We start from the raw sequence: 24,417 nt of genomic DNA, 5'->3' as shown, positions 1-24,417 counted from the left end.
GATCACCTACTGGAGCTGGAGTCTTCAGTAGAGGGGCTCAGCCCGTCCTCGTGGCCCCACAGACAGAGAGAGAGAGAGAGAGAGAGAGAGATGCTGGAGGAAGGAGTGCCCTGGTCATTCGCAACCCACCGTCTCCCCTCCTGCTCTCCTACTAATCATCGTCAAGGGGAAGCCAAAGAACCAGAGGGCCTGTGGATGTGGTCCATGCAGACCACTCCCCAGGCAGAGATCCTGGCAGAGAAGGGAGAAGACAGGTGATGTCCTTGGCAGCCTCAGTTCTGGAAGGCTTTCCTTGGTCTAGGGGAAGTGCGATGCCCGACACATGGTGGTAGCAAGAGCTTGAAGGTACTCCTGTTGTCACGAAGGAGGGAAGACTGGTGCACTTCAGGGGGGAGCAGATGGCCCCCCACCCCCGGTGTTGGAAGGTGTATTTCCTATTGTGGCCGTAACAAATTACCACCAACTCGATGCCTTAGAGCAGCATACGTTTATTCCCTTACAGTTCTGAAGGTCAGAAGGCCAAAATGGGTCTCACTAGGTTAAAATCAAGATGTTGGCAGGGCAGGTGCCTTTGGGGGGCTCTCGGAGGAGGTCATTTCCTCACCCATTCCTGCTTCTAGAAGCTGCCCACGTTCCTTAGTGCATGATCCCTTTCCATCTTGAAAACCAATAATTGATCATGGTGCTCTGTGTCTGCTTCTGTTGTCGTATCTGCGTCCCTGACTCTGACTTTCATGCTTCCCTCTTCTGAGGACCTTTATGATGACATCTGCCTGCTGGATGATCTAAGATAACCTCCCTAACCTCAAGACCTTTAATTTAATCCATTTGCAATGTGCCTTTAGCCCTTGAGGTAACAGGGTCACAGGTTCTGGGGATTAGGACATCTTTGAGGGCCACTGTTCTGCCCACGACTAAAGGGTTCTAGAAGCTTCTCAGATGGAAAATATATTCCCACTGCCATGCTCAGAAATCCCAAATCTCCTCCATTAGTGTCTCTTTTTTGGACTAATGATGTCCTCAAACTCCAATACTTCTTAATCTGCCCTCAAGAATTTTCCCAGAGCTGCACATTTGTCTTTAAATGGATCTTATATCCACTCACTATTTTGCTCCGTGTCATCCTTAAGTGACAGTACATGTAAAGTCGAAGTCTGATGCTCAATTCTAATTTTTCTAACAATTCCCATTAAAACAATTACATAATTCTCAGCACTTCAAGGACAGTTGATATGTGAGCCACCTAAAAGTGCCTCGTGGAGTACTATGAGTATATGTATACCGCACAGTGGGGAACTCTGGATCACCATATTAAAAGCAAATGTGTTGCCCGAATGGCAAATATACCCTGAATCCCATCCTGCTGGCTGCACTGTGATTGCATTAGGCAGGGTTCTTCTTAGACAGAATGTGTGTGTGTGTGTGTGTGTGTATGTGTGTATGTGTGTATATATATATCCACATATATATGTACATGACAGAGGCAGAAACACTGAGAAATTTAATGTAAGAAATTGGCTCACGCCATTATGGAAGCCGAGAAGTCCCCCAATTTGCGATGGGCAAGCTGGAGACCCAGGAGAGCCCACGGTGTAAGTTCCAGTCTGAGTCCGAGTCTGAAGGCAGAAGAAACCAGGGGGCGAGTGAATGCACCTGTCCTCCACCTTTGTGTTCTACTGTTGCCTTCAAAGGATGGGCTGAGACCCACCCACCCTGGGGAGGGCAATCTGTTTTCCTCCATCTACCAATTCAAGTGTTTATCTCACCCCCATAGACACTCCCAGGGTAACGTTTGACCAAATGTCTGGGCACCCTATGGCTGGGTCAAGTTGACCCGTAAAATTAGCCATCACAGGGACGTTGTGAAAAGAACTCAAGAGTGGGGAGTGAAGGGACCTGGGTTTGGGTTCTGGGTCTACTCCGAATCATTGGGCAAGTCTCATTCCATTCCAGGGAGTGTCCGTTTCCTCATCTGTGTGATGGGGATCATTCCTCAGGTTCTCTCTAGTTCAGACATGTAAAGCTTCTGCTGTTAGCTGCTTGGTATCTTAATTATGAGAGAGCAGAGTGTGGGGCAGGCCAGCTTTGACCTGGACAGCTAGTGTAGAGGTTATTCAGAGGCACCGTAGGGAGCCACCCCATTCCAGGGCCAGCATGTTGTTCCTGGCCCTCAGCTCGCACCATAGGCACACATCCATCATGGCTCGTAGCAGGGAGACCCAGCTTTATTCAGCCTTGTGGCCATCACACCAGCCCTGGAATAGGCAGGCAACATATTTACAACTTGTTGAAAGACCAGTTGACTGGCATGACAGTTCCAAGAGGTCAGCACTGACTGGAAGCCCCCAGAAAACTCAGTGGTGAGCATGTAGCCTCTGTGAATCCGACGGACCTGGGTTCACATCCCAGAGCCACCACCGAGGAGCTGCCTGGCCTTGGGCAAGTTACTTCACCTGAGCCTCGGTGTTCTGATGTACAGTAAGGATGCCAATAGAAGCGAGTTCCTAAGTGTGTGCTGAAATTTTTAAAAAGTCTATTTTATTGATTTATTTGACAGCAAGAGAGTACAAGCCAGGGGGAGGAGCGGAGGGAGAGGGAGAAGCAGGCTTCCTGTGACGCAGGGGCTCAATCCCAGGACCCCAGTATCCTGACCCGAGCTGAAGGCAGCTGCTTAACTAACTGAGCCACCCAGGCGTCCCCGTGTGCTGAGATTTACATGAGATAATCTACACAGAGCACCCAGCCCAGCACCTGGCACATAGTTCGTGCTGTAGAAATAACAACTAAAACTGCTATTATTACCCTTGCCACCCACGTTGTCTGGGGAAGATGTTGATGATCCGATGAGAGCCCGCGCCTCTCCTGGGCCACACGGGGTAAGTGGGGAACTTCTGTGGAGACTCTGTATGTAAGGAGGCACGTTGGGGTCTCCGAAATTTGTGCCGATCCCCCCATCATTCTGCACCAACAGCTTCTCGCTGCAGCTCAAATAGTGTTCGGATGTAATATTCTGAAACTGTATTTAAGACGGTTCTTAAATGCCTGCCAAAACTAAAAATCCCCCGTGAACAAAAAATATCATTGTTAATTGGCTCTATGTTGCACGAATAGATTGGGGATGGAGAGGAAACGGAGGCAGTAGATTCAGATCGTCACAAAGAGGAGGAAGGCTGTGTGCTGGGTACATACCTCGCTCTGCTGCTTATGACGCGGTGACTCAGGACAGCCACTTAGTGTCCCTGAACTGTTGGCCCCTCTATGCAACGGGTCACTCCCACATTGCCCAGTTGGGCTAGCTTGGTACCTAGTAAACGCAACCAACAGTAGCTGTTAGAGTGCTCAAACAATACTGGTGAAGCGGTTGGCACACAGTAGGGAGCTCCTAAGTGGTGGCTCTGGGATTTGAACCCAGGTCTGTCTGATTCACAGAACCCATATGCTCACCGCCGAGTTTTCTAGGGGCTTCTGATCCCACGAAGGGCTTTTCTGGAAGCGTTGACCTCTTGGGACTGTCATGCTTTTTGTTCCATCAATTGGTCTTTCAACAACTGGCTGACTATTGGTTAGTTTCCCTGTAAACCGGACCCAGTAGCAGAGGGATCAGTGGATGAATTTTAGTTGGATTTGAGCAATGCCTTTCCAAGAATGGGTTGAAATCCACCCCATCTGTATATCTCAAGAACCAGCACATTTAAGAGTCAGGTTTGACAAAGCGTTGCGTTCCAATGAGGCGGACAGGTGTGGGTGGCGGGTATCAAGGAATTGGTTGAAGCCAACAAATTCAGGTTTACCAGAAATACCAACTTTCTTAAATCTCTGTTAAGCGAATTCAAGTTAGATGTGGAGTCTCTACTGACTTGCAAGGAACCTAATTTTCATCCTTGCTGGGGCTCCTTCACCGAAGGTGGGTAGATATCCCCCAGGGACTTACCCTGTCCACCTGTCACCACCAAAGCATGCACTCATCTTGCAGGTTTTCTCCAAATCTGGAAACTTGGCCAATTTCTGAGCCAGCCCTGGAGACGGGAGGGGACCTGTGCCCAGATTGCTATTTCTGGTATCAGGGGTCTCCCCACTTTCCTCTGGCACTGCTGTGACTTTGCAGATGGGCAGTTGTTAAGATTGGATGAGAGCCCCCCATCCCCGAGATATTTCACTTTTGCTTGCTGGGTTTGTGTGCTTATTTGCTTAATTAATAGACTTTATGTAGGGGTAGGGATTTTTAGGCTTATAGAAAAATTGACCAGGCAGTACAGAGTTCCCATATACCCTTTCAACCCTGCTCCCCCCACACCCCTGCCCTGGGCTTCCTCTGATAAATATCTTACATTAGTGTGCTTATTTGTTACAGCTGATGAGCCAATACTGGTACGTTGCTATTATCTAAAGTCCATAGTTTATGTTAGAGTTCACTGCGTGTTGTACATCCCGTGGGTTTTGACAAGTGTGTAATGACCTGTATCCACCATTACTGTCTCATACAGAATAGCTTCATGCCCTAAAAATCCGCTGTGTTCCCTCCCTCCCCCCATCCCCTAGCAACCACTGATCTTTTTACTATCTCCATAGGCTTGCCGTTTCTGTGTTGTTTAAATTAATTAGTTTAGCTTCCAAGATGAAAAAAAAAAGCAGAATACTTTACATAAAAACCCAGATGTCCAATAGCTCGTGAAGAATTGGGGTATCCTCAGTAACTTCAGGCTGGAGCTGAATACAAGTAGCTGCCCTCTCAGAAGGGAATGAGTGGCCCTCCTGTTCTTTCCTCCGTGTCCTCGTACGTGTGGTCCCTCTCCTTTTGGTGGCCCATCTCGGCATTTGAGTTTGCCACCCTGCCCTGGCCCCCTATGGAAGACCAGAACAGCCTCTGGTTTGTGGGTGGCTTCTGTTCTCCTGCCCTGCAAATGCATCCCTGAGGCCAGGTCTTGCAACAGCCTGGACACCTGCTTGAAATTGGGAAGAGAAGAACTAGGGAAGTAAAACACAAATTTATTCCCCTGGAAATTATCTTGTAACCTGTGGGAGGCTCATCTGAAGCCATGCAAATACCCAGCTGAGGCCAGAACCAAATTGGCCAACATCCTACACTCAGCAGATTGGTGTATTGGTTTTTTTTTTTTTTTTTTTCTGTGTTCTCTGTACAACCTGAAACGGCTGGTTGTCTGGGGCTGTGGACTCTGGTGTGGGCTTTGCACAAAGTCCTTTAGTGGTGGCCACCGCACTGGGTCAATTATTTATGCTAATGCTGCAATTCAACCTACTGACCTGCTTTCCTGGAGTGTGTCGGGGAACTGGACACCCAGAGATTAAGTTGCCCCGGGGAGTGGCAGGTGGGAGAGTGGAGGTGGTGGGTGCCTGGGGAGACTCTGGAAGCATCAAGGCCAGAGCGTCTCTGAGACACAGAGATGAAGACAGCCTTTTAACCCAGTTTTACTTTGGAGGAAAACCTGCATTTCTGAGCAGTGAAACGTAGGTTGGCGTGATGGGAATGTGTTCCCTTCTCTCCCCACAGCAAGGCCCTCTGTGATCCTTATGCTCTGAGCCTCCAGGACAGGTCGAGGAGTGGTCAAAAGAGCACTTGATGTAGAGTCCAGTGTCTGCTCCCTTTGTGCTGTCATCTTAGCTAAATTGCTTTGTCTCTTTGAGTCTTCATATCTGTCTCTGGATGGAAAAAAAGAAGGTGGCAATACTGTGTCAGGGGAGCGTAAATGGGGTTGTCATATCTCAGGGGGTCTTCCGTCTCCTGCCGCAGGCCTGCATCCCTCCCCACAGCACTGACGTTCTGCTCCTCTCCCTCCATGTTCATTCAATCCACAGATATTTACTGAGCGTGTACTGTATGCCAGGCACTGTCCTAGGCTCCAAGGACACAGTGGTGAACAAGATAGACCCTGTCCCTGGCCTTGGAGTGTCTCATCAGTGACCTTCTCAGTGTCTTTATCCTCACTTCAAAGTACCCTGACCCGGGCCACCCCTGTTTCTTGCCTGGATTCCTGGAACATTCTCCTCACTGCAGCCAGAGTTTTTCCTGAATTGCAGATCTGATGAATCCAGGGCTCCCTGCTGCCCCTAGAATAAAATGGAAACTTACAGTCTTCTTAGTCTCCTTTCTGTCCCTGCAACTGATGGATTCCCCCCCACACCTCTGAATGTTTGCCTTTGCTGTCTCCCTCCACTTGGTTTCCTGTTCTTAATATGATATTGTCTTCTTTTCAGGTGTCGCTTTTGGCACCTTATTGTCCAGCCAGCCCTCCTTAGCCCTCTCTGTTTACCCATCACAGCCCTGATGAGAATAATAGCCAACACACACACTGTGCTTTCTGTGTATCAGACTCTGTGTCCATTTTACAGATGAGAGAAGCAAGGTACAGAGAGGAAAATGTCTTTGCTGGGTTCCCACAATATTTCAGTCACCTCTGGCCATTCCATCACGAGTCCCTTGGAGCAGAGACTCTGTCTTGCTTGTCTTTGCATCTGCAGCACACAGGACGCGGCACACAGTAGGTGCTCAGTAAACTCTCCTTATAGGATGAATGACTGTATTGATAAACAAATGAGCTCATCATGGTCAAAGCCCTACTTGAATTGCTTGGGACTGCCTGCTCTAAGGGGTTCTTATAATTCCACTTGGACTGTGAGTTGGTTCAGCCAAGGGGAGGAATCCCGTCTCCTTGCTCCAGAGAGGCCCTGGCTGCCACTGAAGCATCTCTCGCCAGGGAATGTGGGTGTGGGAGGAAGGTCCTTGCCATCATTTGTTTTCCTCAGACTATTTTGCAATATAGACTGCCTCTGGCAGGCAGTGGAGTCCACAGATATGATATCGTTGGGGAGATCTCTGCCTACAGGGACTCCTAAGGTTTCCCCTTTGCACTGAGACACAGGGAGTTTGCTTGGCGGTGGCTCTGCTGGGGCCTAATGGGGGTATCAGACGCGGGTATGGCAGCGTAAGAACCGCAGCTCATTACAACCTCATCGTTAATTTAGGAGCTTGCTGGACCAGGCGTGAGGGTTACTGGGTCTTTGGAGGCTGCTGAGCGTTAGGCTGTTTTCAGGACCCCGAGTGAAAATGAACCACTGCGAATTCTGCAGGAGGATGGCTGGTAGGGCAGGCAGGGGAGAGAGGGATGTTGGAAGGACGCTCTTCAGAGCCTGAGGTCTGGCATGCACACAGCTTGCTTTAAATCCTTTCCTGGTTATGCTGTAGCTAGAGATGATGTGATATGATGTGTAATACAATATTCTCCACTTTATTATTAATACTATGCTATCTGTGCTATACTGTCTACACTACACTGCACTATTTATGCTAAACTTTAGTATGCTGTATGCTATCCCATCAGTGCTATCCTATCTGTGCTATACCATGTTACACTATCCTATTATATTATACTGTACTAAACTATTTATATTATACTATATACTATACTACCTGTACTGTACTATCCTATCCATACCATATACTGAACCATCTGTACTATGCAGTATGCTACCTTTACTGTACTCTCTGTGCTGTGCTCTCTATTCTATAGTGTACCGTCTATACTGTTCTATACGACCTGTACTGTTTTTTTTTAAAGATTTATTTATTTATTTATGATAGAGAGAGAGAGAGAGAGGCAGAGACACAGCAGGAGGGAGAAGCAGGCTCCATGCCAGAGCCCGATGCGGGACTCGATCCTGGGACTCCAGGATCGTGCCCTGGGCCAAAGGCAGGCGCTAAACCACTGAGCCAACCTGTCCTGTTCTATGCCATCTGTGCCACACTATTGATACTAAACTATCCATACTATACTATATATTATACTATCTATACTATACTGTATTATCTATTCTATACTATGCTATACTGTACTATACTGTGTGTACTATGCCATGTAATAAACCCAGGATTTTTCAAAAACAGAATGGTAAAGTGATCACACAAACTTGGGAGGTAGATGTCCGGTTTCAAATCCCAGGTCTGCCCCCTGATGAGCTGTGCGATCCTCAGCTTTGTCCCATTGCCTCTCTGAGCCTGAGTCTCCCCATCTGTAAAGTGGAAATATTATTTCCAATCTACCTTGGTAGAGCCGTTGTAGGAAAATGTCAGAATGCATTTTGGGGCTGTGACAGGCTGTGTTGTGTTGTGCCCCACCCCCCAAATTCATAAATTGAAATCCGAACCCCTCAGTAACCTCAGAATGTGACTTTATTTGGAAAAGGTTCATTGTAGATCTAATCCATTAAATGAGGACGAGGTCATACTGGGGTAGGGTGGGTCCTAATCCACTATGAGTAGTGTTCATAAAAAGAGGACATTTGGACACGGACACACATACAGGCAGGACGCCATGTGGATGTGAAGGCAGAGGTTGGGGTGGTGCTTCTATACTCCAAGGAATGCTAAAGATTGCCAGCAGTCCACCAGAAGCTGGGCTTGGAACCGGCGAGAGGCATGGAAAAGATTTTCCCTCACAGCCTCAGAAGGAACCGGCCCTGATCTTGGATTTCTAGCCTCAGAACTGTGAGAGAATAAGTCCATGTTGGGGAAGCCACCCAGTCCGTGGTAATTTGTCAGCAGCCCTAGCAAATGAATCCAGGGCCCTTAGCACAGAGCCTGGCTCAGAGTGAGAGCCCACTGCAATAACGGTGCCTGCCGTTGCTACTATTACTAGTATGTTCTGCAGTGCAGTTCCTGTGCAGCTCACTGCAGATCAAGGACTGGTCAGAGCTAGGAGATGGCCCCTTACCAGTGAGGCTGTGTGACTTAGGTAAGTCACTTTCCCTCTCTGGGCCTCTCAGTTCCCTAACGTGTAAAGTGGATGCTCTACGTGATTAGAATAATGGGACTGCTTGCATGCAGAGTGCACTCCGGCTCTCCCTGGGCCCTGTCTTCCCAGACTCTCCAGTGACCCCTATCATTGCTGCCTTCCACATTTGATAGATGAGGACACTGATGCTTACAGAGGGAAGAAGTTACCTGCCCAAGGTCATGCTGAGGCCAAGTGGGGTCAGACACAGACTGTCCATGCTATGTCCTTTGGCCATGGAGCTCTGGTGAGGGCAGTAAAGAGAGAGGATGATCTCCGATTCCCTCCAGGGGTGAAGATGGGATTGGCCCTGTTTCTGTCATTTCCTCCTTTGGGCTTATCCTATGTCTCCCTCGCAGCCCCCATTACTCCCCAAGCTCTTGGAGTCCTGTCCATTCACTGGGGAAGATAAGGTGGTGGGTAGGGTGCAGGGGGAGTCACAGATCCCTCTTCAGATTCACACATGAAATAATCACCTGGATTCACCTTGCAAAGGGAATGGGGGGAACTTCAGCCCTTCTAACCCACGTCGCACACAGATAAGAGCCACATCTTTGGTCCCCAGGCTCACGAAGCTTTCTCATTCCAACTTTATGAACGTGCCCTGCACGTGTATGAACCAAGTTCTGCTTTTTTGAGGAAAGAAAAAGAAAAGCTATTTTGTTCTGCGCCTGGGCATCTGTGTCCCCCAAAGTACCAAGGAAATTCCACTTCTGATAAACAATAGGCACCCAGCAGAAAAGCTAAGATGTGTATTCCCTGCTAGGGGAGGAATTCGGCTCAGACCCTCCCCCCAGCATTCTGAAGAACACATTCCATCCATTTTCCCGAAGGGCTGGGAGCTAGTCCTTCCCTTCCCTATCCCCAGATAAGCTCTGCCCAGACTCAGGGACTTCAGTAACATTTCTAAAGAATTCTAGAGTCAGACAGGCTGGAGAGATAAGTGCCCAGACCTTAGTAGGTGGCTTTTTTTTTTTTCATCAATACCATTCATTCATTACACAGCAAAAACCATCAACAAAATGAAAAGGCAACCTACTGAATGGGAGAATATATTTGCAAATGACCTCTCTAATAAAGGGTTAATACCTAAGATATATGAAGAACGCATCCAACTCAACACCAAAAAACCCCAAATAATCAGATTTAAAAAACGGGCAGAGGAACTAAAAAAGACATTCTTACAAAGAAGACAACCAGGCAGCCAACAGACACATAAAAAGATGCTCAACATCACTCATCATCAGGGAAATGCAAATCAAAACCACAATGAGATCACCTTACATCAGAATGGCTCATATCAAGAAAACAAGACATATCCAGTGTTGGCGAGGATGCAGAGAAAGAGAGAACCTTGTGCACGTTGGTGGGAATGTAAATTGGTGTAGCCACTGTGGAAAACAGTATGGAGGTTCCTTAAATAAATTGCAGCTGGAGATACCATAGAATCCAGGAATTCCACTACTGGGCATCTACCCAAAGAAAACGGAAACACCCATTTGAAAAAATATATGCACCCCTGTGTTTATTGCAGCATTTTTAAAATCGCCAAGATATGGAAGCAAACGTAAGTGTCCATCAATAGGTGAACGGAAAAAAAAAATAGGTGAACGGATAAAGAAAATGTGGCATGCGTGCGTGCACACACACGTGTACACACATACACGCGCACACCACAGTGGAATATTTTCAGCCATTAAAAAAGACTGAGATCTTCCCATATGCAACACGGATGGACCTACAGGTCCATAAGGTCTAGATGGACCTTATTAGGCTAAGTGAAGTCAGTGGGAGAAAGACAAATACTATGTGATTCACTTCCATGTGAAATTTAAACTCTTTTAAAAAAAGATTTTATGTATTCATGACAGATACAGAGAGAGAGGCAGAAATATAGAGAAGCAGGCTCCCTGTGGAGAGCCTGATGTGGAACTCGATCTCAGGACCCTGGGATCATGCCCTGAGTCGAAGGCAGATGCTCAACCACTGAGCCACCCGGGCATCCCTACGTGCGGAATTTAAACAACAAAACAAAATGAAAAACAGAGACACACTCATAAGTACGGAGATGAGACTGGCAGTTGCCAGAGGGGGGGTGGGCGGGGGGTTGAGGGAAATAGGTAAAGGGTACTAAGGCACACAAACTTGAATTATAAACGGAGTCACAGAGATGAAGAGTTACAGCACAGGAAATACAGCCAGTGAACCCATAATACCGTTGTATGGTGACAGATGGTGACTACATTTACCGCGGTTGAGTATTGAGAAAAAAAAAATTCATTCATTGAACATCACTGAAGATACACAGGCTACTTACCAGGCGCTTCCAGTGAACCGGACTCCATGCCAGCTGCTTCCCTCATCACCTGTTCTCCCGGCAACCCAAGGGAAGTGTAGTCATGTCCAATTGTATAGGCAGGCAGATGCCCCAAAGAACATGAAGATAATAAGTGGTAGGACAGGCAACTGAACCCAGATGGGTCTGACCCTATTCCAAAATCTATGCTCTTAAAAAGTCTATGCTGTTCTAAATGAAGTCAACTGAATAAGGCATGCCCCCTCCCCCACCCCCACCTGCCAACCAGTCCATGTTCTGGTCTCCTGAGCCCATGAATAGGCTACATGACATGGTAAAAGGGACTTTGCAGAGGTGATTAGGTTAAGGATCTCGAGATGGGGACATTATCCCGGATTATCTGGAAGGGCCCAATGTCCTCTTAAGGGTCCTTAGAAGAGGGGGGTGGATTGGGGGGCAGTCAAAGTCAGGGAAGGAGATGCAATGACATTTGCCAGAGGCCAGACAGATGGCAGGAAGGGACCACGAGCCAAGGACTGCAGGTGCCCCTCTGGGGGCTGGGAAGCAAGGAAGCAAATTCTCCCCTAGAGCCTCCAGAGGAACCAGCCCCGCTGCCCGATGCCTTGATTTTAGATTTCTGATCACCAGAACGCTAATAGAATAAATGTGTTGTTTGAAGCTGCTGTTTGTTACTGCGGTGATAGGAAATGAATTCACTAAGCAGAGAGAGAGAAAAAAATAAAAGGTACTAACTACAAGCATAAAGGATGTCTTGAGAGCTCGTGAATGTAGGCGCGTGGTTTCCCAGCTGTATTAGATGATTGAATGATACATGGTGACATTAATGCTGGCCTGTGGGACACCCCAGTGGGCTCACGGTCTTCTTCCAGCCCCTGGGCCCAGTGAAGGAGCAGTTGGCATTCCCATTGTGATCTAAGTCTTTCATTTTTTTTTTTTTTTTATTTATGATAGTCACAGAGAGAGAGAGAGAGAGAGAGAGGCAGAGACACAGGCAGAGGGAGAAGCAGGCTCCATGCACCGGGAGCCCGACGTGGGATTAGATCCCGGGTCTCCAGGATCAGGCCCTGGGCCAAAGGCAGGCGCCAAACTGCTGCGCCACCCAGGGATCCCCATTTTTTTTTATTTATTTATTCACAAGAGACACAGAGAGAGGCAGAGGGAGAACCAGGCTCCCCAAGGGGAGCCTGAGGCAGGACTCGATCCCAGGACCCTGGGATCAAGACCTGACCTGAAGACAGACGCTCAACCACTGAGTCACCCAGGCGCCCCTCTTTCATTCTTTTAGTGTTTAACCCTTGACTTTCGGTGGGGGATGGAGGGGGGGGAGATTGGGAACTTCGTATGGAGGTACAACCTGCATACAATAAAAGTAAAATGTTGATACATGTTACAAATCTTATAGAACTGTATCACCATCACCAAGGTCAGGATGAAGAATATTCTCATCACCCAGGAAGTTCTTTGGCACCCCTTCCTAACTGATACCCTTCAGGGGTGACCCGTCTCTCTGATTTCTGTCACCAGAGATTACTTTGCCTGTCCTTGAACTTCATATAAATAGCATCACGTGGTGTCTGTTCTCTTGCACACGCTCCCTTAGCTCCACATTATGTCTGTGAGATTTACCCATGTTGTTCCATGTTATCAGCAGTTCAAGTTTGTCTGCTTTCCTGTTGAAGGACAGGTGGGGTGTTTCTCCAGCTTGGGGCCATAATGAACAGGTCCGCTAGGAATGTTCTTGCACAAATCTTGTGGTCGATAGAAGCACTTATTTCTCTTAGGTGTGTGCCTGGCAGTGGCATTGTGGATCATAGGGCAGGTGGGTGTTTAGCTTCAGTAGATACCCTGGTTCTCAGGGGCACCTGGATGGCTCAGTGGTTGAGCATCTGCCTTTGGCTCAGGTCATGATCCTGGAGTCCTGGGATTGAGTCCTGCATCAGGCTCCCCACAGGGAGCCCGCTTCTCCCTCTGCCTGTGCCTCTGCCTCTCTCTCTGTGTCTCTTATGAATAAAGAAATAAAATCTTAAAAAAAAAATCTCTGTCCTGGAGGGAGTCTCAGGAATGCCTTCTCTGCTCACATCAGCTTTGTTTTAAGAATGTCCATTTTCTATCTCTGGAAACTGGTATTATGCTGGTAATGGGGATTATGAGACCAGGAACTAGGATTATGCGACAAGGAGGTGCAAGGGTCCCTCTCTTCCTGGCCAGAAAAGCATCATCTGACCTGGTGGTTTAGGGTGGGTAGGACATGGGTGCAAGTGGAGAGAAAGGGGGTGGGGACCACTCTCCTTTTCACTCAGGGTGATTCTTTCTATGTTGGAGACCTCTCTACCCCATTTGGTGAGTTGGTAAGGCGGACGTTTGGGGTCAGCTGAATGTGTGGTGATTCCTCCTAAAGTTACCAGCACACCACCTTTGAGATTTTTTGCCACATCTGCATGCCTTTCTTTGGATTGATTTATCTTTTTTTTTTTTTTTTTACTAAAAACTACTTATTGAAGGAGTTAACTTACCTGCAAATATGAAATCAATAGGACTTTCCCTAAGCAGAGGTTAACCACTACAAACGCTATAAAAGCAAAACAAAGTTGATCAATTCTGGGCAGATACTGTTGCCAGCCTGGGGCCATACCCCTGAGGCTTCCCTGTGTCTTCACTGCAGATTGGTGAATATCAGGGAGGCAAAGCATTAAAGAATTATTAGCGCCGAAGTGAGGCTCTGTTTTTGATGTAATCAGATACATTGAAAGAAAAAAAGGAATAACTTTCTCACTTTGTGATTGTTACATAGTGCTGGAATCTTCTCTCACGCCCAGGCCGGGGTCCACACTGGGCCTGGTGAACACTGGAGAAACACTGGAGTCCCGGAAAGTGGTCTCTATTTGGATCCTACACCAGCTCTGTAATATTGAATCAGTGACTTCACCTCTCAGCTGCCTCATTTGTGCAACGGGAGCATCACGACTTCTGACTCGGAGGCCTGTGGGTTCCCATTGAGTGACCCTGGTCTTGGTGTTATCACGATGTTGGACATCTCATGAATCTTGTGGCTGGCAGCGGGAATGAGCACCCAGGACAGCCCAGCATTACAATTCTCTTAGGGCCCTTGTGCTGAAGCAAAGTCACCTGTTCGCTTCAGCAAAGTCCTCTGCCATTCTGGGGGAGTGTTTACTGCCCTTGGGATCCTGCCAAGGTTAAATGGAGAATACAGTCCTGGTGAAATTCACATTTGTCATTTGTTCACAGGCACAGGCATTAAATCCCATCCACTGGAGGGTAAACAGGACCTCCGCATGCACCTGCTATCAGGGAGGTTGTGATGTTGGGAGGGGGTGTCCCTATCAGACCCATCTAGGGTTCCAAGCCCAGTTCCACTGTCTACTCACTCTCTGCCTTGGGTAGCCACTTCTCTCTGGGTCTCAGTTTGCTCTTCTGCAAATGGAAATATTCACCCCTACCTCATCAAGAGATAAGAATTACCAGATTAGGGGTACCTGGGTGGCTCCGGGGTTGAGTGCCTGCCTTTGGCTCGTAATCCCAGGGCCCTGGGATAGAGTCCTGCATCAGGCTCCCTGCAAGGAGCCTGCTTCTCTCTCTGCCTATGTCTCTGCCTCTGTCTCTCATGAATAAATAAATTAAAAAAAAAAGAATGACCAGATAAGATAATGTACAAAATATAACAGCCAGATATTTAAGAGACAAACTGCTATTATAATTATTCTTTCTCAAGGAAACCATGGGTTGCATTTAAATTCTCTGCAGAGCCTCTTCTGCCTCTTGGACTTCTGATCATCCCAAATCTTTGTTTTAGAAAGCTCTCCCTTTCTATTGTAATTCTATCCTGTGGCAGAAATCTTCCCACAGCCTAGACCACAGATTTTCACAAACCTGGGTGGAAATTCTGCAAACAGCTCTGACTCAGGTAAGACTTTATAATGTAGGAGTGGCAAAAACACAACTCAGATGACTTACTAAGAAAAGAGTAATTTATTTTGGCTCATTGACACCAAAATCAACAAGTATGTTTCTATGCTTCAGGTGTGGCTTGATCCAGGCTCAAACAAAGACCATCAGATCTTAGTTTCTTTGTTTCTCTACCTTTCCCTAGTCTTTGGCTTTCTGATAGTAACAAGATGTCCTTGGGAGCCCAAGATCACTTCTACTAGATGCCTGAATCCACTGGGAACCAGGACCTCTGCCACCCAGTCTTGTTGGTTCTAATTAGATTACTTGCCTGTTTCTGAACCAGCCAGTGGTAAAAAAAAAAAAAAAAAAAAAAAAAAAGTGGGAGATGGGCCATGATGATTGGCTTCAGCCGGTACAGGACCCATTTTTGGAGCTGAATCTAGAGTTAGCCCTACTCAAACGACACCGGTTGGAAGACTTGTGGATTCTGTAGGAAGTTGATGCTGGAAGAAGAGAGTGTGGGGTAGAAAAGGATGCTGGGATGGGTTGCAATCAGCCAGCATCTTGACACTTTTCTGAAACAAAGCAATGAGAGATTTTCTGTTAGGGATCTAGCAATGCAGTAGGATTGAAGGAACATCTCTTTCTCTCTCTCTCTCTCTCTCTCTCTCTCATTCCCAGTGCTGTGTGGCCTGAAAATAACAAGGTTGGAGCCAGAGTGATGAATGGGGCAAGATTGACTCGGCACTAATTTTGCCTCGAAGCTGTAGCTATTTTGGGTCCCTGCTGAGCCCTGGTTTAGCTTAGCTGGTTAGAGCAGGGCTCATGAGGTCAAGGGTATAAAAAGGGAGCAAAAACATGGGACTGAAGCAGAAGTCTTGGGGCCTAATCATACTCTGGTACTTTTGACTTGGAGCCTTCAGGTCAGTGATCTACCCTCCCTGGGCTAGCCTCTCCCCATCTCTTCCAGCTCTCCTTTCCTTCTGACCCCACCTCCTTCACATCTTGGGTCACTGCCAGATTTATCCCAGGACTGGGTTGGTTGCCCCTCCGTGTGCTTCCAGAGCCTTAGGCTTTTGGGTGGAAGTCCCATTTCTCCCAGCTTCTCAATGAATGAGTTGGGGTAAATCTGTCAACTGCATAGTGCCTCAGTTTTCTCATCTGTCAAGTGGGGATAATGAGAGTGGTACCCATCTTGGGGTTGGTGCCATAATGAACTTGTGTAATTTATGTAATAAACATTTAAGAGCTGGTCTCAGTAAACACTAGTTTAAAATAGTAATGATTCTAGGGCACTGGTAGCTCAGTTGGTTAAGCATCCGACTCTTGATTTCAGCTCAGGTCATGATCTCAGTGTCATGAGATCGAGCCCCATGTTGGGCTCCCTGTTCAGTTGGGAGTCTGCTTAAGATTCTCCCTCTAACTCTCCCTCTCCCCCTCCCCTTGCTCACACTCACACATTCTCTCACTCAAATAAATAAAATCTTTAAAAAATAATTAAAAATAGAGATGATTTTGACATCCAGGGGAAATATTAAGTAAGGAAATCAAGCTCTAGTCTCCTATCATGTAAGATACGTGAAACTGGGGTTTTATATCATTCTCTCCTCTCCCTTATTACCTAGCATCCTTTCTGGCATATAGTATGTGCTCAATAAAACTTGTGGACTATAAATGCCCCAGGTTCCATATTCTAGGGAATTCCCCTAGCTTTGCTGAGAGCCCAAAATCATGCAGTTGGGTTTGTCCACAGGTCTTACCAGAAATGTCAAGCTCGAAAGGCTGGTATAAACTGAGAGCAGGAGGCTTCCGTAGAACGGTCAGAGTGGTGCTAAAATTGTTTGCCTTCTCTTACATTCCAGCCTCTGTTCTTTCCAGGCCCCACACACCCAAAGCCTTGACTTTTAGGAAAGCTCTGCTAACACCCAAACACCTGGACATAAATCCACAGTCACCAGGGTGTCACTGACTTGAAAGAGTTAATGAGAAGAGCAGTGTGTGGTGGAGGTAGGACACTCAGCTGGTAAATTTTGCGGGGTCAGGGATGGAGGAATATGAAGGAGTCACCGAGAGGCTACCTCCCTGGCTGAGGGGAAGGTCAGCCAGAGAGGGCATCTCTGGTTCTGCCCAGAGCTTGACCTGCAGTGACTCTATATAAAGTGGGCTGGCAGCAGTGCTGATGGTAAATAAATAGAGTGCCCCAAACAAGGCCCCTTCTGTTGCACAGACCATTAAGGGCCCGAGGGAGGTTATTTCACTTGGCAGCTTACCCCCTGGTTGGCCAAGAAGCTGAAGATGGAGGCTGTGCTCCTTGAGACTTCTTGTACTGGGAAGGAAAAAAACTCCACAGGACCTGTGGTGGCTGGCTTCTTTTTCTCTCCCCCAAGGCAAGCACAGAGCTGTGTGCTGGCAGTGTTCTTTGGCCAAAGAAAATGTCCTGGGTGTGTGTCTGAGTGTGTGTGTGTGTGTGTGTGTGTCCCCGTCTGTCCGTCCATCCTAAACAGGAATCATCTTTCAGCTTTATCTTTATTTTGTGTTATTGATTGGATTCAAGTCTATTTATTACTTAGGTTAAGAAGCTTGCTCAATGTGGGCCCTGCACCTCTGTGCCCAGTGCTGCTTTGTGCTCACAGCACATATGGGGAGGCAGAGGATGAGGATTTCGGTAATAACATCAGTGGTGATGATTAGAGTGATGGTGATGATGTGAATGTCAGATGATGATGGTTCTGGGGACAATGATGATGACAATGATGGTGATGCTGACGATGGTGACGATGTTGACAGTGATGACATGACGATGGTGATGATGGTGATGACTGACAATGACTGATGGTGATGACAGTGATGACGATGGTGACAGTGATGGTGATGGCTGACAATAGTGATGATGTTGACATGATGACATGATGACAGTGATGGTGATAATGATGATGACAATGACAGTGATGACTGTGATGGTGACAGTGAGGACAATGATGTAAATGGTGATATGATGTCAATGATGATGATGGTGGTGATGGTGACAGTGATGATGGCATGAGCAAAACCTTATTGAGCTCACTAGGTGCCAAGTTCTCTTTGAAGTGCTTTCATTTAGCATACTAATAGATTTAACCCTCACAGCCACAATATGAGCAATCCATCATCTGCTAGCTGTGTAATGCTGGGCAAGTGATTTCATCTCTCAGATCTCAGTTTCCCTATCCATAAAATGGCATGTCTTTGGAACATGCTCAGTATTTGACATAAGTGTTGGAAGAGATAAAATGATTCTTTTTTTTTTTTTTTTTTAGGTTTGTCTATTTGAGACAGAGCAAGCTGGAGAAGGGGAGGGGCAGAGAGAGAGGAAGAGAGAATCTCAAGCAGATTCAGGGGCTGAAGATGGAGCCCCATGCAGGGCTCAATCTCATGACCCTGAGATCATGACCTGAGCAGAAATCAAGACCTAGATGCTTAACCGACTGAGCCACTCAGGCGCCCCAGATACAGGCAATTCTTAGAATTCTTTATTGGGCCCTCCTATCAACCCTGTGAAGGAGGAGGTGTCATATGACCCCAATTTTACAGAATGGCGCAACTCTCCTAGGCAGGAGTGGCTGAGCTGGGGTCTGAAGCCAGGCATGGACTGCCAGTCCCATTGGCCTATGGAAGCAGTTTCGGTTGTCCTTGCAGGGTGCTTTCAGATCCACGGGGTGCCCACGCTAGGTGCACGTGAGCCCAGATCAGCCCCAGGGCACACTGGGCTCAGCACCCCGTGGGCCCTCAGCTGAGAGGCCTGGGGCTGCCCACAGGGTCAGAGTGGGTAACGCAGGAGAGGCTGGAGCTCTGGGGCACACGGAGTGAGTCACCTGGTACCTGGATAGTCTGGATGCCAGAGACATAGTTTCCCAGTTCCCTTGCTTCCCGCCTAAGGAGGCCATGGACTGGCAGCAGGGATGTGTCTTGATTTGGAGTCAGTCTAGATGCACATAATTTTCCCAGCTCTGCAAATCTGCAGACAGATCTCCAGATCTGCTGAGCTACACCAGCCGGTGGCCCCTCGTGCCTGTTGAGCAGTTGAGATGGGGCCAGTCTGATCCTAGGTGTGCCATAAGTGTAAAATACACACCAGATTTTGAGGTCTTCATGTGAAGAAAAGAATGTAAAATATGTTGTTAATAATAATATTTGAATTTATTTCATCCTGGAACGGCAATATTCTAGATTTGGGGGTTACATTAAAGTATATGATTAAAGCTAATTTCTTCTGTTTTTCCTTTTTCATGTGGCTGCTTGAACATTTTAGGTTATGCATACCGCTGACGTTGTGTTTCTCTGCTTTAGAGCTTACAGTTAGCTGAGACAGTTAACAGTTTCATAGCTGAACAGCTTACTTAAGAGAGTTTCAGACCTGAATTCAGATTTCCACCTAGCTCCTATCCTAACCAGCTGTGTGACCTTGGGTGATTCACTGCCCCTCTCAGCCTTAGTTTCTTCAACTGTAAAATAAAGGTAAGAATACCTACCTCACAGGGTTGTCTTGTGGGTAAATGAGAGACAAAGTGGGCAGTAGTGAAAATAACATCTGGCATCCAGTGAGCGATCCATAACTGGCAGCTGATGTTGTCATTTATTATGAGCTGATATGCGCTAATCCTGTTGAGCCCCTACCTCTCCAGCCCCAAGAATGTTCTTATTATCTGTCTCTTCTGTGACCAGAAATATTTTTGTTTCTTAAACAAATTGCACGATTTTAATTTACTGAATTTTTTTTCAGTAAATTAAAACCTACCAGAGATACTGCTATTTTTTTTAAAGATTTATTTATCTTACAGAGCGAGAGAAAGAGAGCAGGGGAGGGTCAGAGGGAGAGGGGAAAGAGTTATAAGCAGACTCCATAACTGAGCGTGGAGCCCGTCTTGGGGTTTGATCTCATAACCCTGAGATCACGACCTGAGCTGAGACCAAGAGTCAGACGTTTGACCAACTGTGCCACCCAGGCACCCCTACACTGATAACTCTTGGTGAGGAATTCTGCTTGTACTGAGAAAAGATGGAGTGTAGTGCTAAGTCAATCCAATTCCAGCTCCCAAACAGAGTTGTATTATTGTTGATGGTTAATGTATAGTTTCTAGGGTCTTGGAAATCCTAACAGGCCCCATGGACCTCTGTGCTACCTTTAGGGATCTTTAAGAATTTGAGACTATGGGAGGGGGAGGAGGACCATGATGTCTTTTAATCTCCTCAATTTAAAGACAGGGGGGCAGATGACCAGAGAGGTTAGGCAACCTATCCAAGGTCACACAGCAAGTTGGTGGCACGTCATCCGGCTTCACGGTCTTTGCTCGTGACCACTTACTGTACTGTGTCATGGCACCTAATCATCATGGCAGTCTTAAAATCCTTCCTATTTAAATATGAGGAAACAGGATCAGAGAGGTTGAGTCACTTGCCTACCATCACCACAGCAGGAAGTAGCCGAAGTGGAATTCAGTACAGCATATACTGGATTAAACAGTGTCTCCCCAAAATTCATGTCCATCAGGAACCTCAGAATTGGACCTTATGTGGAAATAGGTATAATGAGTTAAGATGAAGCCCTATTGGAATTGAGTGGGCCCCAACCCAATGACTGGTGTTCTTATAAGAAGAGGAAACAGAGGCAGACACCCAGAGGGAACACACATGAAGATGGAGACAGAGGTTGGATTGATGCATCTACAAGCCAGCAAATGCCAGATATTGCCAGAAGCCCCCAGAGGTTAGGAGGCAGGCACAGAATGGATGTTCCCTTAGAACCTCCAGAAGGAACCAGCCCTGGCCGACACCTTGATTTTGGACTTTGACCTCCAGATCTGGGAGAGGATGCATTTCTGTTGTCTTAAGCCCTCCAGTTTGGTCGTTTATTACGGCAGCTCTAGGAAACCAATACTTGGGGGGAAGGTGGACTTGCTGGGCCTCACGGTAAAAACCCCAGCTTGTTCTAGGGAGCCGTTGATATGGGCTCTCATCCTGCGTCCCAGGACCCTCCCACCAGCCTGGGGCAGCTGCCCAGCCTCTGAGTGGCTCCACAGACCCCGGGCTGGGAGAAAGGCTGGCTGCGGCTACCGTTCAACTGTGCATCTCGTCTGTTGCTTGCATTGTGAGCTCTTGCAAATTACTGTTTTCAGTTGAAAAGAGGTTCCAGAGAGCTCTTCAGCTGCTCAGCGGGAGCCGTGGATGCTCTTGAATTAACGAGGAGAAGCAGAACCTTCCATGACCGATGGCCTGGAGCACCCGCCCCCACCCCTGTACGCCTTTGTCCTGTCCTGTGGTCAGGCCTGGGAGGGACCGTGGCACCTCTCCATGCTCCCCAGAAGAGCTGAGAGCAGGTCCATGTCTCTGATGTTTGGTATGTCTGTTTAGGAGGGGTCAAAGGGTGCTGAATTAGGCTCCATAATTTTCAAAGGGTCATCACCTTTCTGATGCCCATGCAGAGGGGCTGGTGTAGGCCTCTGACCCAGCTTGGCAGCCTGTCCTTGGTCAGCACACACAGTGGACCTTCATTTGGTCCAATCGAATGGGCAGGAGGCCATTGAGGAGTGGCTGGCTTCTGGCTCCCTCTGTGTGTGTGTGTGTGTGTGTGTGTGTGTGTGTGTAGGGGACTCTCTGGGATTTGAACACCCTCGCCCTGCTGATTGATGTGATACACTCACTTCTACCTCTGGTACCTCTGGTTTCCACCTCAGCTAGGGCCATTCTCCCCTACGCCTATTTGCACATCCATCCAACCAGTATTCTTGTGTACAGGCTGTTTTCTGGGCCCTAGGAGAGCCCTTTGTAGCATCATCTCATTTAATCATTGCAGAAATCCTGAGCTGTATTATTGTCACTGTCCCCATTTTACAGATGACAAAATCTAGGCTTGGTCCCTGGCCCAAGTTTATAGAGCTGGTAAATGGCCGAGTGGAGTTTGGGTGCTGGTCTGTCTTGCACCAAAGTCCACACTTCCTGACTGCAGTAATCCTGGGAGGATCTCTGCCTTTTGACCACATTCTCTTCCCAGAGCTGGACAGTAGTTGAATGGATAAACGCAGATTTTATTCAGGACTGTAGCAAAAAAGGAGAAAGAGACGCATGGATAGAACCAGCTTAACTCTGAATCCCGCAGAGGTAAATGGGAATTTAGAGCTAAAACCAGGGTGGGGGGCGGTCAGCAGGTGGAAGATAGGAAACATCAGGCTTCTGGGTAAACCAACCCAACAGGATTTGTGCTGCACGTGGGCCGGGTGATCAGACATTACCTGAGGGCTGGCGGGAGAGAAGGAGCCCTGGGGAGGCATTGAAGGTGATCAGATATGGAGGGTGGGGCTTCTGCTAAGCTGACATGACAGGATTCTTGCTAAAATTGGACAATGCAGAGATGCCTACTTGAAGACAAGTTCAAGGAAGGCTGAGTGGAATGTCGCTAAGCAGACAGTCACTATTTATTCCCCATCTTGCCCTTAAATATTGAAGGCTTCAGTTGCCTTGAAGGAGTTTGATGATCTGAAGAGATTGGGCTCTGGTGTCACATGTTTCTAGGCCCAAGCCCCAGCTCTGTCGCCCACTAGCTGTGTGCCTCGGGTTCCTGACTTGTCACACGGGGACAGTCATGGACCTCAGTCCTGAGGCCAGGTGCGGTCATGTGGGAACCACCTGGCACATGGTTCTGATCCACACCCGGCAGCCAGAATCTGACCACTGGGTGATGACGTCCTCCAAACCAAGGCACAGCTGGTAGTGACCAAGGATGTCACTCCTGCTGTGATGGTTAGCCCGTCCCACAGATGGCTTCAAGCCTCTAAAATACGAACGTGTCACACGCTGTGGAAGGAGTTGGGGATACAGACGTAAAAAAGAAAGAGACAGTTCTCTCTTTAGGTGGGCCTTGGAAAGTAGAGGGATGCTGAACTGAGCTTGTGTGTGAGTCTTTGTGTGTGCACGGTGACTCTTAACTGGGGGGCGATTTTGCCGCTCCCCCTCCCAGGATATATTTGGCAACATCTAGAGACCTTTTTGATTGTCACAATTAGCAGAGGGGCACTGGTAGGCAGAAGCCAGGATGCTGTAAACATCCTGCAATGCCTGGGACGGCCCCCCGGCCCCCCAACAGCAAAGCATCCAGCCCCAGATCTCGGTAAGAACACCAAGGTTGAGAAATGCTGGTGTGTGCAGGAGGGAGTGTGGCGAGCACTTTGTCACCTCTGCGCAGAGGCCCCAATGTGCTGTGGGACAGAAAGCTCGAGCCTGAACCACCTGCCTTCAGCCTGTGCCCTCTCCCATCAGCTGCCTGCAGCCTGATAATCAGGCCTCCCCACATTGCGTAGAATCCAGGCCGCTAAGGCAAATGTAAAAACAAAACCCTGGGCAAATGTGTTTTTATGTAAACATAGCAGGGGGTGGCTGCTGCCTGTGGAGAAAGTACCCTATGGCTGGTACTTCTCAGAGCAAAAATAACCCTGCCTGTTCCTGCTCTTGGAGCAGAGCAGGCATGAGACTAGGGTCACGTGGGCAGCCAGGTGCTCATGGGAGCTGTCCCTGCCCCTGCTGAGCCATCCCTTCCCTCCAGGTGAGCATCCCAGGGGTCTGGGATGGGAAGAGAGCAGGTGTTGATTCTCTTGGAAGCCTCCCTTCCTTCGGAGCTCAGCCAGCACAGGAAAAAGCACAGTTTTTGAGTATAATTTACCTACAGTAAAACCCACCCATGGTAGTTTATAGTTCTGCAAGTTTTCACAAATGCAAGTGGCCCCGTAACCACCTCCAGAATAAAGATAGAGAGGTGTTCGTCACCCTCAAAATTCCTCTGTGCCCCTTTGTAGTCAATCCATCCGCCCCCCATCCTAGCCCCTGGCAACCACCAATCTCTTTGCCTTTGGCCTATTCTAGAATATCCTATAAATGGAATCATATAGCTTTTTGAGCCTGGGTTCTTCCACTCAGCATAATGCCTTGAGATTCATCAATGCCATTGTGTGTATCAGTAGTTTATCCCTTTTAATGGCCAAATAGTACTCCTGTTTGTGTAAAAGCCACAGAGTTTGTCCCTTTATCCTTGGAGGATATTTGGGTGGTTTTTATTTTCAGCAGTGACAAGCTGCTGTTGACACTGGTATACAGGTTTCTGTGTGAGGCTGGGTTCTCCTTTCTCTTGGGTCAGTACCCAGGGGTGGGATTGGTGGGTCGTATGGTAAATGGACATTTAATTTTATAAGAAACCCATCAGACTGCCTGCCAGAGGGTCCACATTCCCTTTTGCATTGCCCTGCAGATGCATGAGCCTTCCGGTTGCTCTGTAGCCTTTCCAGCACTTGGATTGTTGGGTTGCATGCCTGAGCCCTTCTAGTGGATGTGCTGTGGTAGCTCATTGCGGTTTTAATGGAAGTGCAGTTTGTTGGGTGCCGTAGT

At 47.8% G+C, this 24,417-nt stretch overlaps 1 protein-coding gene and 1 long non-coding RNA gene across 7 annotated transcripts in view; one reads left to right on the top strand and one right to left on the bottom strand.

Moving 5' to 3' along the window:
* Nucleotides 1-24,417, top strand: part of WSCD2 (WSC domain containing 2) — a 119,378-nt gene that overhangs the window by 21,163 nt on the left and 73,798 nt on the right. The gene's annotated exons all lie outside the window — the stretch shown is intronic.
* On the bottom strand, nucleotides 2,542-4,264 carry LOC144299506 (uncharacterized). Its single transcript, XR_013366213.1, has 3 exons — nucleotides 3,445-4,264; nucleotides 3,190-3,304; nucleotides 2,542-3,016 (listed from the first exon to the last, which is right to left on the bottom strand). It is a non-coding gene; the product is annotated as an uncharacterized LOC144299506 (long non-coding RNA).

This window comes from Canis aureus, chromosome 27 (assembly GCF_053574225.1).
Source record: "Canis aureus isolate CA01 chromosome 27, VMU_Caureus_v.1.0, whole genome shotgun sequence".
In the NCBI taxonomy this organism is placed as follows: Eukaryota; Metazoa; Chordata; class Mammalia; order Carnivora; family Canidae; genus Canis; species Canis aureus.
Note: the sequence above shows the minus strand (reverse complement) of the source record. Positions and strands in the feature narration are given on the sequence as shown.